At 36.2% G+C, this 16,207-nt stretch overlaps 1 long non-coding RNA gene across 1 annotated transcript in view; it reads left to right on the top strand.

Annotated features, from left to right (window-relative positions):
* LOC128640910 (uncharacterized) overlaps positions 1–16,207 on the top strand; it is a 353,598-nt gene that overhangs the window by 91,196 nt on the left and 246,195 nt on the right. The window lies entirely within an intron of this gene.

Raw genomic sequence — 16,207 nt, 5'->3', positions numbered from 1 at the left:
TGAGGTCCAACCTATCTTTTCAACAATCTTATGTCTGGTATTTACTTTTCATTTTTGAACAGTTATTTTGCAGGCCACTTTTTGTCTTTCAATGCTCTCCTAAGCAATGATACTATCATTTACACAAATGTTGGGCCATGCATGTTAAATGTTAAATATTGGAGGTTAAAGTTTAATGTTAATTGTTTATACTAAAAGTTGCTGAGTGATTCTCTCTAACAGCAGTTATATTGTTCTCACTTGGACGGGAGTTTTACTCCTTTAGGAAAATGTTTTACTTATTAAGTATTTGTTAGGAAATGTATTTCCTGTTGTGTCTTTTCTTTCGTCTTTCTTTTCTTCTCATCTCTCACTTATTGTCCATCTGCCATACCTATGCTGCAAACGCATACTGAGCATCACATCACCAGTCATATCAAAACATGTTCTACTCTATACATATGGGTAGTCACATACCACAAGAACTTATTATTTTTACTCAAAACACCAAAGGCCTAAATTGCCCTAATAAAAGGAGAATGGCTATGATTGATTTCCATAAACAAGGAGGTCACATTTTATTTCTTCAGGAAACGCATTTTAAGTAAAAAAATTCCCCCAAATATTTCTCTTCATTTTACCCTCACCACTTTCATAGCGCACCAACCCAAATAAAAAAATTAATGGAGTTAGTATTCTAATTCATAAATCAGTTCCATTCACTAAAATGCAATCAATCTCAGATAGAGATGGGAGGTACCTATGTTTGAAAGGCCTTCTATATGGTAAACCAGTTACCCTTGTGAATATTTATGCCCCCAATTCACATCAGGATAAATTTATTGCTTTAATAGCAGATTTACTCGTTAAAGAAACCAAAGGGTCTTTAATCATGGCAGGAGATATGAACTTCCCACTGGTTCCCTCAATTGATTGCTCGAACCCAAACAACAGAGCTAAAACTCCAAACCTTAGCAATATATGGCGAAAGCTTAAATTACTTGGTTTACATGATACCTGGAGGTACTTTAATCCTCAAAAAAGGGATTATACCTTTTTCTCTCATCCCAACCGCAGCTACTCCAGATTAGATTACATCTTCGTGGATCATTTGATCCTCTCCCACACCAAACTCTCATGTATAAAACACACAACATGGTCAGACCACTCGCTAGTCACTTGCACCATAAATTGGCCCTCTGCTCCCTTGCGACCATTTCAATGGTGAATAGATGAAGCTATGCTACTAGACCCAAAGGTGATAAAACAGTTTTCAAAACATATAAAATCATATTTCTCCTTAAATAATACATCAGATGTTGATATAGCCACTCTCTGGGAAGCTCACAAATGTACCATTAGAGGGGAGTTTATTAAGGCCAAAACACAAATTAACAGGAAAGTAGAAAAGAAGTAGATATCATAACCAAGGAGATAGCCCATTTAGACTATGCACATAAATCTAACCCCTCAGACAGCTCTATTCTTAAACACCTCAAAATTAAAAGAGAGAAACTGAACTCCATTCTTCAGATTAAATCACAAAAACAGCAACTCCATCTCCAACAAAACTTTTATAGAGCCCTAAAGAGATAACAACAGAAAACTTACATCCACTCCATTAAATATACAAATGACAAACACCTTGAAGACACTAAAACCATAGCAAAAGAATTCAAAGAGTTATATCATAAACTTTACAATCTTTTTCCACTTAGGGATTCCCAAGCTCATTATCAATTGTGTAACCAATACTTAGATAAAATTCCAATTCCGCAGCTAACCTCAGAACAATGCAAACACTTAGAGTTACCTATTCAAGCTTCTGAGATTCAAGAAGTGATAAAACAGTTAAAGCAAAATAAAGCACCAGGCCCCGATGGTTTCACGGGCCTCTACTATAAACCTTTTGCAAAATACTTAATTCCACACCTAACGTCTCTTTTTAATTCTATCCCAGAACCCCTACAATTCCCAGACAATATGCTCCAAGCTAATATATCTGTTATAACTAAACCTGGCAAACCTCCAGATGTACCAGTGAACTTTAGACCGATCTCGTTGCTCAACGTTGATCTAAAACTTTACGCCAAAATTCTAGCCACTCGACTTAACCAAATTCTACCAACAATAATACATCAGGACCAGGCTGGTTTTGTACCCCATAGGAAAGCCAAAGATACAGTCAAAGTACTCAATCTGTCATACGTCATATGTCATACAAAATAAAACCCCGTCCATATTTTTGTCCCCCGATGCCGAAAAGGCTTTTGATCGCCTAGATTGGACATACCTACAGGCGACCTTGCGAATCTTTAAATTCCCAAATTCCATCACCCAAAAAATTCTGGCCCTATATACCAACCCTACAGCTCAAATAAAAATGAATGGCACACTCTCAGACCCATTTGTAATCCGGAACGGTTCCAGGCAGGGCTGCCCCCTTTCTCCACTTCTCTTTATCTTGTCCCTGGAACCACTAGCTATCAAAATTAGACTCAACAATCAAATTAGTGGGATTACTATTGACAACCAGTCATATAAATTAGTTTTCTTCACAGATGATTTACTTCTGACACTCACAGATCCCCTCATCTCTCTACAAATAGCCATTTCAGAACTTACTCAGTTTGGAACTGTGTCAAACTTATTAGTCAATTTGACCAAGTCGGAATACCTAACCATAAACCTTCCTCACCAATCTTTAGACCTATTAAGCATGACATGCCCTCTCAAACAACAGAAGATATATCTTAAATACCTAGGCATACATATAACCCCAGACAAAACAGATTTACGAAAATACAATTATGGAAGCTTAATCTTTGAATTCCAAGCTCTTACGTCCACCTGGCTTCCTAAAAACATGTCTTGGTTAGGCAGAATTCAGGCAGTAAAAATGACCCATCTTCCAAAGGCCCTTAATATTTCACAGACGGTTCCAATATCTGGTATTCAAAAAGACCTTGCTATTTTGCAAAAAATTATAAATGACTATATCTGGCAACGTAGGCCGCCTTGAATTAATCAAAATACTCTTTTCAAACTCCCATTAGAAGGTGGACTGGGAGTCCCCCACCTCCTATCCTATAAACTGGCAATCTCTCTACAGAGAATCTCGGACTGGTGTAGATTTGACGGACCCAGTTCTAGAAGATGGATCCACATTGAAAACACTTTATCTGCCCCTTACAAATTACAAGATTTATGTTGGAACCCCACATTTTTCAATAAATGCACAATTTCCTCCTCTTCTATCACTAATGAAACCTGGTCGGACTGGACACTAATCTGTAACCCTTCTAACAAAATTTCCTCCAGATATTCCCCACTCACCACTCTTTTAAATAATCCAGAATTTGGACCTGGCATGTTGCCAGAATATTCCCTTATCCCAGACCTCCTACATTCTCTTCCTATATACTCGCTACTAGACAGCTCCAATAAGATTAAAGCTAATCATCAACTTGACTCTCTAGAACATCCCTTTCTAGTGTCCTGGTTCCGTACTCATCAGATGAGACACTATATAATTTCACATAAGTACAAGACAGACTTAACTCGCCCTCTCACGTCCTTTGAACAGTTATGCATTTCCAGGGAGCCTACAAGAAGGGTGATCTCTAAGCTATACAAACTCATTTTATCAAACTCTTTTCCCCTGCCTCCCTCATACACAAAAAGATGGGACAGAGAACTTAATACAAACACAGCCCCAAAAGTCTGGGCACGCAGATTTGCATACTTATATCATTCTAGCCACTCTGCTCAAGCAAAAGAAACCAACATTAAAATAATAATGAGGTGGTATCTGACGCCAGCCAGAATTAAATATATCTTTAAAAAATCCTCAGGTTTATGCTAGAGAGGTTGCACACATCAAGGCCATATTTCACACATTTGGTGGGAATGTAGGCACATAAAAAAATTCTGGTCCGTGATTTTCAGGGGCATTAATAAAACCTTATATACGAATATATCCCCTTCCCCAGAAATAATAATGCTAAGTCGACCCCCCCCCCCTATTACTTGCAAAATAAGAAAGCATCTATTCCAGATCCTGCTTAACTCGGCCAATCAGTTGCTTCCAAGAATGTGGAAATCAACACAAACCCCTACAGCATTGGCCTGGAAAGATTTAGTTAATAAAAATCTTTTGTTAGAAAGGCTACATTATCTCAGAATAGGCCAGCTATCATTATACCAAGATATACTATTCCTTTGGGAATCCTACACATATGGTGACATTTAAGCTCTGGATTGATAACCCACTTAACCCTACAAGCATACTCCAATCTTACGTGTGACATTTTCACAAACTTATAACACATGTACAGCATAGCAAACATCAAAAGGATAGATGGACGCTGTCTTTTGTCTTCCCTTCCTTTCTTAATTGTTAATATAGCTGAAGGATAAGTGACTAATTACAGTTGGGACTTCTAATTAAACTCAGAAGAGAGTTAATTCCAATTGCCCACTGAACAAGCTGTTTTGAGAAGACCCCCTACCCCGTTCATACAGTTCATCAAACCCTATGGGTTCTCAAACTCCATTTGCGCTTATATGAAGAAAGAAAAAAAATAACCTGGGCATAATGGAAGAGACACTTGATCCCGACCTAATATGAAGTGTGATAACACTTGTCCGTTCTTTGTATTTGTATTTGTAATTTCTTTGCCTTCTTTGTTATATTTTTATAAAATAAATAAAGATGAACATAAAAAAAGAATTATATTGGTTATTTGTGCAATAAGCAGTTACATAGCCACATACTTGTGCTCACTGTAATCTTCACATAATCACACCATTGTTTCCTTAGTAAAGTCAGATAATGATATAATTCACTAAACAATTCAGATTGGTTTCATTCAAAAGTATCATAAACCATTTCAAAGCCCTTTCTGTAGTGTATTTATACACCATCCATCAAGAGTGATTTTCATGAAATGAATAAAGTGTTTCATGTAGATGAAACAAAGGTCTATGTTATTTCTAGACAGCAGTAGACTAATGTCTGTTTTACTTAAGGAGATAATAGGTATAATGCACACAAGCATAGTCTGTCATTTACAAAACGATAGAAACATTGTTTTGTTTGTTTTTCACTGGTAACAGAGACCTGGATTCCAATCAATAAGTTTTGCCACGGAGAAATATAACATGGTAGCTCTAGTGAGTTATTCAAGTGTTGTCTGAGTGATTTCAAAGAAACAGGAATATAAAACAGATTTCTGCAATGTCCTTCACAAAAGCAAATAGCGAGCAGCCACAACAAAATTAAAGTATGACATCTACTCAATTTAATATTGAAGATGAAGAGGGTGATGATGATGTCTAAAATGTTTAAATGTAAGATTTTTCATTGACCATTAAAGGGACAGTCAGCTCCAGAATTTTTGTTGTTTGAAAAGATAGATAATTCCTTTATTACCCATTCCCCAGTTTTGCATAACCAACACAGTTAAAATAATACACGTTTTACCTCTGTAATTACCTTATATCTAAGCCTCTGCAGACTGCCCCCTTATTTCAGTTCATTTGACAGACTTGCTCTTTAGTCAATTAGTGCTTACTCGTCTGTAAATTCATGTGCGTGAGCTCAATGTTATCTATGTGAAACACATGAACTAACACCCTCCAGTGGTCAAAATGCTTTTAGATTAGAGGTGGCCTTCAAGGTCTAAGAAATTAGCATATGAACCTCCTAGGTTTAGCTTTCAACTAAGAATACCAAGAGAACAAAACAAAATTAGTGATAAAAGTAAATTGGAAAGTTGTTTAAAATCGCATGCCCTATCTGAAAAATGTTAGCACTGTTGAGCGCTAATACTGCTCAAGTTAAATCAATAGTGTGCCCATGTTTGCACTGTTACTTCAAGTTGAAAATAAAAACAATATAGTTTAATTGAAAGATTCAGGGTGCGCTAACATCTGGAGGTCAGATAACGCAACCTCGCTAACTTCCTTTCCCATCAGACTTCTATGGGACCCGCTAAAAAAGCCTCTACTTGCTTTTGCTTCAACGCTAACCTGCTCTAAAGCCGAAGGTAGTTCAAATACCTTTGTTCTTCATATAGAAGAAAATGTTATTTTTATTTTTGAATATATATTTCTATATACTGCATGAGCCAGATTACAAGTGGAAACTAATGATAGGGCTGGACAACGCTAACATTAGCGTGTGACTTGATATTACATTTACCAGAGACAGGTTTGTGTGATCAACATTGTTCTAGCGCAAGCTATCCTTTCAATGGAGCTATACTTGCGCTCATATTACAAGTTAAAAGTTACAGTTTGCAATTGAGTGAAAGTCAAAATTGTGCTAGAATATTTAGCACAATTTAAGACCTGAAGTAAAGTGTAAGGAGTAGATTAGTCAAGCAGAGGATGTTGCTTTCTAAGCTCGAGGTTTCCGGCTTGCCTTAACTTGTCCTCCACCTTTTAGGTGGTGGACTGCAATCATCCCGATCTATCGGATCGGGATGATTGACACTCCCTGCTAGCGGCTGATTGGCCGCAAATGTGCAGGGGGCGGTATTGCACAAGCATTTCACAAGAAATGCTTGTGCAATGATAAATGCAGACAATGTGTGTTGTCAGCATTTAGCGATGTCGGGCGGACACAATTCGCTACAGCTTATCATGTTCACCCACCATTTGATAAATCTACCCCTAAGGGTTAAAAAAATAATCAGAAAATACATCATTAAAAGTGTTAAAAAGGGATATGGAGTAAGTGTTTGACTGGAAAGGGCTTCTATGCATATATGTATATGTCTAAATATGCTTATGTGTGTATGTATACATGTCTATATACTGTATGTGTATACATGTGTATTTATTTGTTTATATGTGTAAATATGTATATGCACACATACATACAAAAAATACACACATAAACACATATACACACAAATATATATACCAGGTGGCCCTCGTTTTACAATGGTTCAATTTACACTGTTTCAGAATAACAACCTTTTTTTCAGTCATGTGACTGCTGTTGAAAAGCATTGAGAAGCAGTGCATTTATTAAAATAGCCAGTAGGTGGAGCTGTCTGCTTGTGTTGCAGCAAAGCCAAGCTAGCTGAAATTAATCAGTTTAACCAGACCTGAGCTATCGAGAAGATTTGAAAGGAACAAGATCTTCCTGTCTATAACTCAGTCCAGATTGGAATGCATAGAAAGAACGGTTTGCAGAAAAATGCAAGTGAAGTCTGTGTTGTGTGATTATTTTATTAGGTTTACAATGCTGTTTAGCAAATGTTTTTGTTCATTTAACTTAGTTTCATTATATATTCTGTGTTGTGTAATTATTTTATTAGGTTTATAATGCTGTCTAGCATTTAAAGTCTTCATTTCAAAGCTTTTAAAATAATGTATTAGGTGTTACTTATGACAATTTTGAGAGGGGCCTGGAACCTATCTCCCTCACTTCCCATTGACTTACATTATAAACTGGCTTTCAATTTACAACGGTTTCGATTTACAACCATTCCTTCTGGAACCTAACCCCGGCGTAAACTGAGGGCTACCTGTATACACTTTGGAGCCCTTCCCACTCAAATACTTTTAAAAATGTAATATCATTTTTTTATTTTAATGTGTTTTGAATAGAAATACTCAAAATTCCTATGTTCTTCACTTAGAATGTTTTTTCTTTTCTTTTGAAATACATATATGTTTGTGTATGTATGTATATATATATATATATATATATATATTATAACATTTGTATTGTAATGGGCTTGTGAAGAGCTGGCTAAAAAAACAAACAAACAAAAAACTGGGCTTATTTGCTTTTTATCTACTGGGAAAAGTTTTTTTTTTGTAGTATGTCTATTTGAATACAATGCCTTCAGTTAGAAATACATTCTTTAGAAAGACACTCAAAGCTACTAAATACAATTCATTTTTATATTGTTTAATAAATGTGTTTAGTTAATTCCTGCAATACAGGATTTATATAATCTTTACTATGTGTGCTTAATAAGTTGTTCTGCAATAAAGGATTTATAAATGTGTTTAGTGAATTTAAAATACTAACAAATGATGTTATATGATTTTCTTTACTAATACTAAAATGGAGGTTTATTTAACCTTGTATTAGCAATCCTAAAATGGAGGTTCATTTATATAATTCAATAATTAAAAGTGCGTATGTCTAACTCTTGTATAACATGTTTTCAAGGCCAAGCTGTTGATATCAAAATGTTGATACTAGAAAGAGAGCTAAGATGTGTTGCCATCTGATAAGACACACCGTTGGCCCCATTGCATATGCAGCGTCGCCCGCAAAAGCCGGCGACGCCGGTTTTTGCACGTTTTTGGTATTACATATACGGCGTAGCATACAAGTTACCCCCGTATATTTCACCCGTCGCTCGCAATTTTTACTCCCATAAGCTAACATGGGACCGCGTCGTAAATCGGTATCCAATATCCAGCACAAGGTCTTACGTGGCGAAAATGGAGAAATCTTACTCCATTTTTACCTCGCCATAAAAAGCAGCCGTAGCAGGCCTTGCGCTGAGTATGGGAGCACCGTAACTCCCTAAAATGCCTTGACAAATAAACTAACACCTAAGGCATGCGCAATGTCTATCTACCTGTCAACCGCAATCCCCCACCGCAATAACTAATAAACTGTATTAACCCCTAAACTGCCATAGCCCACACCGCAATTAACCTATTCTAGTATTAACCCCTAAACCGCCATAGCCCAAATAGCCTATTAAATGTATTAACCCCTAATTTGCTGCCGCCAACGTCACCGCCACTATAATAAAGTTATTAAACCCTAAACCTAAGTCTAACCCTAACACCCCCCTAACTTAAATATTATTTAAATAAATCTAAATAATATTACTATTATTAACTAAATGATTCCTATTTAAAACTAAATACTTACCTATAAAATAAACCCTAAGATAGCTACATAGAATTAATAATTACATTGCAGCTATTTTAGGATTTATTTTTATTTTACAGGCAACTTTGTATTTATTTTAACTAGGTACAATAGCTATTAAATAGTTAATAACTATTTAATAGCTACCTAGTTAAAATAATTACAAATTTACCTGTAAAATAAACCCTAACCTAAGTTACAATTACACCTAACACTACACTATCATTAAATTAATTAAATAAATTAACTACAATTAGCTAAAATTAAATACAATAAAATAAAATAAACTATAGTACAAAAACAAACACTAAATTACAGAAAAGAAAAAAAAATTACAAGAAGTTTAAACTAATTACACCTAATCTAAGCCCCCTAATAAAATAAAAAAGCCCCCCAAATTATAAAATGCCCTACCCTATACTAAATTACAAATAACCCTTAAAAAGGATTTTTGCGGGGCAAAATACAACCCCCCCAACATTAAAACCCACCACCCACACCCAACCTTACTCTAAAACCCACCCAATCCCCCCTTAAAAAAACCCTAACACTACCCCATTGAAGATCACCCTACCTTGAGCCGTCTTCACCCAGCCGGGCAGAAGTCTTCATCCGATCCGGGCACAAGTGGTCCTCCAGCTGGGCAGAAGGCTTCATCCGATCCGGGCAGAAGAGGTCCTCCATCCGGGCAGAAGTCTTCATCCAAGCGGCATCTTCTATCTTCTTCCATCCGACGAGGAGCGGCACCATCTTGAAGACATCCGACGCGGAGCATCCTTCCTGGCCGACAGACTAACGACAAATGAAGGTTCCTTTAAATGACATCATCCAAGATGGCGTCCCTTGAATTCCGAGGATTCTATCAGCCAATCGGAATTAAGGTAGGAAAAATCTGATTGGCTGATGCAATCAGCCAATCGGATTGAAGTTCAATCCGATTGGCTGATCCAATCAGCCAATAGGATTGAGCTCGCATTCTATTGGCTGATTGGAACAGCCAATAGAATGCAAGGTCAATCTGATTGGCTGAGTGCATCAGCCAATCGGATTTTTCCTACCTGAATTCTGATTGGCTGATAGAATCCTATCAGCCAATCGGAATTCAAGGGATGCCATCTTGGATGACGTCATTTAAAGGAACCTTAATTCGTCGTTAGTCCGTCAGCCAGGAACGATGCTCCGCGTTGGATGTCTTCAAGATGGTGCCACTCCTCGTCAGATGGAAGAAGATAGAAGATGCTGCTTGGATGAAGACTTCTGCCCAGATGGAGGACCTCTTCTGCCCAGATTGGATGAAGACTTCTGCCCGGCTGGAGGACCACTTGTGCCCGGATCGGATGAAGGCTTCTGCCCGGCTGGGTGAAGACGACTCAAGGTAGGGTGATCTTCAATGGGGTAGTGTTAGGGTTTTTTAAGGGGGGATTGGGTGGGTTTTAGAGTAAGGTTGGGTGTGGGTGGTGGGTTTTAATGTTGGGGGGGTTGTATTTCTTTTTTTACAGGTAAAAGAGCTGATTACTTTGGGGCAATGCCCCACAAAAATCCCTTTTAAGGGCTATTTGTAATTTAGTATAGGGTAGGGCATTTTATTATTTTGGGGGGCTTTTTTATTTTATTAGGGGGCTTAGATTAGGTGTTATTAGTTTAAACTTCTTGTAATTTTTTTTATTTTCTGTAATTTAGTGTTTGCTTTTTTGTACTATAGTTTATTTTATTTAATTGTATTTAATTTTAGCTAATTGTAGTTAATTTATTTAATTAATTTAATGATAGTGTAGTGTTAGGTGTAATTGTAACTTAGGTTAGGGTTTATTTTACAGGTAAATTTGTAATTATTTTAACTAGGTAGCTATTAAATAGTTATTAACTATTTAATAGCTACTGTACCTAGTTAAAATAAATACAAAGTTGCCTGTAAAATAAAAATAAATCCTAAAATAGCTACAATATAATTATTAATTCTATGTAGCTATCTTAGGGTTTATTTTATAGGTAAGTATTTAGTTTTAAATAGGAATAATTTAGTTAATAATAGTAATATTATTTAGATTTATTTAAATAATATTTAAGTTAGGGGAGTGTTAGGGTTAGACATAGGTTTAGGGGTTAATAACTTTATTATAGTGGCGGCGACGTTGGCGGCGGCAGATTAGGGGTTAATACATTTAATAGCCTATGTGGGCTTTGGCGGTTTAGGGGTTAATACTTACATAGGTTAATTGCGGTGTGGGCTATGGTGGTTTAGGGGTTAATAATTAGGCTTATTGCGTTGTGGGGGGTTGTCAGTCTAGGGGTTAATACATTTATTATTAGTAGTGAGAGGGGGGATTGCGGATATTGGGGTTTTACGTGTCGGGCTATTTTTGGGAGGCAGGTCAGACTTTTACGGGAAATTTGATATTTCCTTTACTTTTCTTAGGCGCCGGCAGTTTCTAAAGTCCCGTAAGTCACTAACGACTCCAGAAATTTGTAGCTACGCTCATTTCTGGACATCGCTAGTTTATCAGACTTACGGCACTTTAGGAACTGCCGGCGGGGTATATGTAATACCCCGATGTGCAAGGTGAAATTACGGGCGGCGCAGGTTCCCATGCTTGCGCCGAAACCTGCTCCGTATATCGGATTGCGCCCCGTAAATACACCTCTCTGTAAACAGTAGGCAGGTTATTCTAGCAGGTTGTTCTAAAGCATCTTAAAGGGACACTGAACCCAATTTTTTTCTTTCATGATTCAGATAGAGCATTAAATTTTAATCAACTTTCTAATTTAAGCCTATTATCAATTTTTTTGTTCTCTTGCTATCTTTTTTTTTTAAAAGCAGGAATGTAAAACTTAGCAGCCAGCCTATTTTAGGTTTAGCACCATGGATAGTGCTTGCTTATTGGAGGCTTACATTTACGCACCAATAAGCAAGCATAACCTAGGTTCTCAACCAAATATGGCCCGCCTCCTATGCATCATATTCCTGCTTTTTAAATAAAGATAGCAAGAGAACAAAAAAAATTGATAATAGGAGTGAATTAGAAAGTTGCTAAAAATGACATGTTCTATCTGAATCATGAAAGAAATAATTTGGGTTTAGTGTCCCTTTAAGATGCTCTAGAACAACCTGCTTATTGTTTACAAAGAGGTGTATTATTTTGAGTGGTATGTAAACAATTATTATTATAAGCAAGCTTAATTAATACAGTCAATTTAACTCTGTGTATGTGTAGTGGATTTTAAATGAATTTAATTTTTTATTACTTCTATAAACTAATGTTTCTGCATAATAAAAATTTATTTTAAAACAATATTCTTTCTCAATTCCATTTCTTATTATTATAAATTTATATTGTACTCAGAAACTTTCTTTATAAGAAATGAGACCTGTTTCACTGTTAAAATATTAAAGGTCAGTGCTTGGAAATTATATTTCAATAAAACTGTGCTTTATGACCTTATGAGTGGAAAAAGGTGTGAACCACTACAATATATATACAGTATATATATATATATATATATATATATATATATATATATATATATATATATATATATATATATATATATCTCCATTTAAAAATAAAAAGAACTTTCCTTTTATGTGAAGAACAATGGAATGTAAGGTATACTTAGCACAATTTTGGCTTTAACATAATTGATCTAGCACAGTTATGGGTTAGTGCGAGAGCAATAACTAATAGACATTTCTTAGACACACCAGATAGAAGTCTAATATTATTATTTTGTTTAAAAATGATATTACATATTTCAAGGTACTTGACAGGGAAAGGAGGGTTCAAAAGTGTGTGTGTGTGTATATATATATATATATATACAAAATAAACAGATAGAGTCCAGCACTTATTGAATTGCTTTAACCTGGCTGTGTGCTCGTTACAATGGGTTATCAGCAAAAACCCAAACAGGTACAGTCCATATGTAGAAAGTAACAGCACCACTGCATCAAATTTTCTTAAAGGTGAATTATTTCTTTATTGGAGATATCACAACAATAAAACAGCGACGTTTCGGACCTACATGGTCCTTAATCATGCATAGTTAAAACACAGTAAAACACACATTTAAAAAAGGGTGGTATGACCAATCAGATTTCAGCTCACATTTTTAATTGAATTAACCCATGCCTATCCAGGCCAGATAATATACATATTACTTTTTCTATTAGTGGCCTCTAGTGGTACCATATTAAATAACACCCTATCAAAATTTATAAAAACAAATACAGATCGTAGTCCCTATTCAGACCATAAGGGTACAATGTATTTAGTTTCTTGATCCACCAAACTTCTTTTTGTTTTAGTTTAAGTTCTCTGTTACCCCCTCTTCTGTGTGTGGGGATATGGTCGATTACTTGGAAGCGCAGCTGACTAACAGTGTGTCCCATTTGGGTGAAATGTGCAGATACTGGCAGAGACATATCTTTGGATTTAATTGATGCCTTATGCTGACTAAACCTATCCCTGGCGGCTTGGGTGGTCTCTCCGATATAACAGAGGCCACATGGACATTTGAGTAGATAGATTACATAATTGGTTTGACAAGTGTATAGACCATTGATGGTGTACTGTTTACGTTTGTCATTTTGGGCCAAATATTTACCTCTAATAACTGAATTACATTGTGCACAGTGCAGACAAGGGTAACATCCTTTATTGGGAGTAGTCAAATAGTTAATTTCAGATTGTTTAGTTGTCCCCACATCTGCTCTGACTAGATTATCCCTTAGATTTCTCACCCGTCTATAGGATGGCATTGGTGGTAATTTGAAAGATTCAACCTCAGGATTGAATTTAGTTAATAAATGCCAGTGTTTTCTTACTGCTTTAAAAATATGATGGCTTCGCTGACTATATTCCATAGTGAGCACCAATCTATTTACATCATTTTTGGTTTTAGATTTGGCTTTACTTTTATCAAGATCCATGATACTTTTATTTATAATCTCCTGAGGATAACCTCTTTCAATAAACTTCTTACCCATAGATTGTAGCCTAGAGGGCAATCTGTCCTGATCACTCACTATCCTTTTAGTGCGTAGTAACTGGCTTCTTGGGATAGAATTGAACACTGTCTCCGGATGGAAACTTTCATACCTCAAAAGAGTGTTTCTGTCTGTAGGTTTAGTAAAGAGATCAGTGTTCAATTTATCACCTTGTATATAAACAGTAGTGTCCAAAAAATTAATCTCATGAGATGAATATGTAAGTGTAAACTTGATGTTTGTCATTGAGGCATTAATTTCATCCACAAACTGTGTCAGAGACTCCAATGAGCCCCCCCATATGCCAAAAATATCGTCTATATACCTTAGCCATAGCTTACAACAAGAATTGAATGACTTATTAATGTAAACAAATTTATTTTCAAAGCCACCCATGAACAGATTGGCATATGAGGGGGCTACATTGGAGCCCATGGCCGTACCCCTCTTCTGCATATAATAGGTGTCCTGAAACAAAAAATAGTTGCAGTATAAAACCAGTCTTAACAAATCATCAATAAGATCTATCTGTGTTAGGTCATACAATTTACAATTATTCAAAAAACTTCTCACAGTGTCAAGGCCTGCCTCATGAGGGATAGAGGTATACAGATTAACCACATCTAGAGAGAAGATAAACCAACTTTCTTCCATTTTTACTTTTTCTAGTTTTATCAAGAAATCTTTGTTGTCTTTTAGAAAGGACTTCTGTTCTTTAACCATTGGAAAAAGAATTCTATCCAGAAAAATTGACACATTTGAAAAAATTGACTCTGTGCATGCCACAATGGGCCGCCCTGGTGGGGATGACATATTTTTGTGAACCTTGGGCAAAGTATAAAAAACTGGTGTTATAGGATGTTTCTTATATAAAAAATCAGATACCTGTTTAGTTATAGTATTACATTGAACTGCCCTATCCAGAATTGTTTTTAATTCTTTTTGTATTTCAACAAGAGGATTGTGGTCTAGTACTTCATATATCCCTCCATCAGAGAGTTGGTGTAAAATTTCTTGAATATAGTACTTAGTGTCTAATATTACAACAGCTCCGCCCTTATCGGCATTTTTTATTGTAATATCTTTATTGTTTTTTAGGGACAACATAGCTTCATATTCATCTTTTGTAAGATTATAATTTTTCATCTCTGGATTTAAGTTAAATTTTTTCATTAAGTTATTGATATCCTGTTGTACAAACCTAATAAAAGTTTCCACACCAGAATTACTGGTAGGAGGTATGAATGAAGACTTTTTATATAAATTAAGGCATTTCAGATCAAGGGGATTTGTTTGCATAACACCTTCATTTATTTGGCTTTCAGTGTACACATTATTTGTATTTATATTATTGCTACCATACATAGCCTTCAACCTGAGCATTCTGAAAAATTTATACAAATCTTTATCAACTTCAAATTCGTCACAGTCCTTAGTAGGGCAGAAGGAAAGTCCTTTCATTAGCAAGCTGTGTTCCGTCTCGGTTAGCTCGTATGTCGAGATATTAATTACTAGACTCTCCTTGTCCTGTATGGGGGAAATATGGTCAGGCTGTGCATTTACCTTCATTTCCGCATACCCCGTCGGAATCTCCCTCCTTGTTGACGTCTCGGCATCTGCCGGTTTCGGTTCCAGGAGCTCCGCGTATACATCCGTTGTTCTTTGGGATCGGCGGTGCTTCCGCCCTCCCCTCCGGTGTCTCCTTCTGAGCCGGAATCTAAAAAACTTTCCCCAGAGGATGACCCTTCGGCTAGTCTGTCCTGTAATCTATCTACTCAAATGTCCATGTGGCCTCTGTTATATCGGAGAGACCACCCAAGCCGCCAGGGATAGGTTTAGTCAGCATAAGGCATCAATTAAATCCAAAGATATGTCTCTGCCAGTATCTGCACATTTCACCCAAATGGGACACACTGTTAGTCAGCTGCGCTTCCAAGTAATCGACCATATCCCCACACACAGAAGAGGGGGTAACAGAGAACTTAAACTAAAACAAAAAGAAGTTTGGTGGATCAAGAAACTAAATACATTGTACCCTTATGGTCTGAATAGGGACTACGATCTGTATTTGTTTTTATAAATTTTGATAGGGTGTTATTTAATATGGTACCACTAGAGGCCACTAATAGAAAAAGTAATATGTATATTATCTGGCCTGGATAGGCATGGGTTAATTCAATTAAAAATGTGAGCTGAAATCTGATTGGTCATACCACCCTTTTTTAAATGTGTGTTTTACTGTGTTTTAACTATGCATGATTAAGGACCATGTAGGTCCGAAACGTCGCTGTTTTATTGTTGTGATATCTCCAATAAAGAAATAATTC

This window comes from Bombina bombina, chromosome 10 (genome assembly GCF_027579735.1).
Source record: "Bombina bombina isolate aBomBom1 chromosome 10, aBomBom1.pri, whole genome shotgun sequence".
NCBI classification, from domain to species: domain Eukaryota; kingdom Metazoa; phylum Chordata; class Amphibia; order Anura; family Bombinatoridae; genus Bombina; species Bombina bombina.
The sequence above is the reverse complement of the archived record's forward strand: the minus strand, read 5'-3'. Positions and strand labels throughout refer to the sequence as shown.